Genomic DNA, 2,095 nt, shown 5'->3' with positions numbered 1-2,095 from the left:
AGAGCATTGGGCTTTGTCACATCTATCATTCTCAGAACGACATCAGACAGACGATTTCACTAACTCATGACACTCAAGAATCATACGAAAAAGAAAGGGTATTGGTACAAACAGTATGACTCTAATGAGAAATTCAAATGGTGCTGTTCTTTGGAAAGCAGTTTTGTGAGAACACGTGTTACTTGAAGAGGACAAGAGATGACATTCCTTGCAGGAGATTTCCTGAAACTGATGGAATGTGAGATTTCAAGGCATGTCAAATTGAATTGCTACCCACAAGAGACCGAATTCCATTCTCTCGTATTTTAATAATAATTGTGATGTGAAACACACACACACCACACAGCATTAACACATGCACATGCAAACACACAAAGATAAGACATGCAAAATATGGGAAGGAAGCGAGGAATCGTACCAATGAAGCAACCCCAAGAAAATACCATATAGGTGAAAGGCAAATAGAATCCAAGTCAGAAGCCAACCGAAATGAGAAAGTGAACTATTACCTATCAATAATACATTCAGTATCAGGACTAAAGTCTCCCGTCAATACAAACAGTTTGTAAGAGTGGTTGAAATTCCAAATTAAAAAAAAAAAAAAGGTAGAAAACATCCATAAGAAAACAGCAAATATTGGGGCGCCTGGGTGGCTCAGTGGATTAAGCCGCTGCCTTCGGCTCAGGTCATGATCTCGGTGTCCTGGGATCGAGCCCCGCATCGGGCTCTTTGCTCAGCGCGAGCCTGCTTCTCTCTCTCTCTCTGCCTGACTCTCCGGCTACTTGTGATTTCTCTCTCTGTAAAATAAATAAATAAAATCTTTAAAAAAAAAAAAAAGAAAAAAAAAGAAAACAGCAAATATTAAACTAGCTCGTCCTTCTGTTGACCATAGGAGATTTCCTTCGACTATAAAGATACTCATAGCTTGCAAGTGAAGAAACAGGGAAGACATAGGTTATGCTATTCCCAAGGAGAAGAGAGCCAAAGTGTTTGTGCATAAGTCAGCGAGAGTCATTTTATGCCTTCGAGAGACAAAAGATAAGCGGAAGTTGTTTTGTCTTGATGGAGCATCAAAACAACAGAAACCTGGAAGAATTGCCAACATATACACCACGAACAAGGGTGTATCTAAACGTTGGAAGCCTATGAACACACAGGAATGGAGATGGCTGTTCTGCCCCATCTCTCTGCCCTTCAACCACACTGCCTCCTTCTTCCTGTGGAGACCTCTCATGGCACCTGCCTCCAAGCACAGGTGATTCCCATTGATGGGAAGACCCTCTTCTCTCCCCCATCTCCCCACTCCAGTTACTCCCACTTATTCGTGAGCTCACAAGCCCCATGGTACACACTCTCCATGCAGCATGCTCTCTCTTTTCTAGCATTGGCCTCCATTTCTAGCTGTGCTTGTGTCATGGATGTCCCTCCCCAGCCAGCCTCCAAGCTCTCCTTCCCTTTAGCTCCAACACCTGACACAGTGCCTGGCACGTATCACTTTGAGCTTCCCTTGGGTGGACCTTTTCCTGTTGAGATGCTCCACTGGGAGCTTAGCCCCGCACCCCAGCATGGGCTCCGGCCTCAGAAGTGAGGGGGCGGGGCCAGCACAGAGAAGGGTCTTTGCTTATTTCCAAAGCTGGAAGTGAGCTCTCAGAGGACTCAGGAGGGAGGGGGGCGGGGGCGGCCAGAAGAGGGGCTTTGCTAATTGCCCAGGCGGGAAGGAGGGGCGCGCAGCGCCAGTGTGCTGTGCTGCAGCCCATTTGGGACTGCAGGACCCACCATACTCGCTGCCCCTGCACTCCCATGCTCCAGCCTAGCCACTGAGGCCGCGGTGTCCTGTTCCCCTTCCCACCGCCTGCTGCCCCTCCCTGACCCATGGCTTCTCTGGAGGACCCTCTGCTCACAGGTAAAGTGACACCACGACACGCCCTCACCTGAAGCAGAAAACGCAGTCCAGGAGCTGGGCGCAGCCTCCCGCCAACCCCAGGGCACCAGGACCACCCCAGACACTGCGCCACACCCTGTCCGCAGGGGGTCAGGCCGGGGACAGCGCCACAGGAGGTACCCCCCCCCCTGCCAGCGGGCAGGCTAGCCCCCA

Source organism: Mustela nivalis (genome assembly GCF_964662115.1).
Source record: "Mustela nivalis genome assembly, contig: HAP1_SCAFFOLD_503, whole genome shotgun sequence".
Taxonomy (NCBI): Eukaryota; Metazoa; Chordata; class Mammalia; order Carnivora; family Mustelidae; genus Mustela; species Mustela nivalis.
This window is presented reverse-complemented; position numbering follows the sequence as displayed.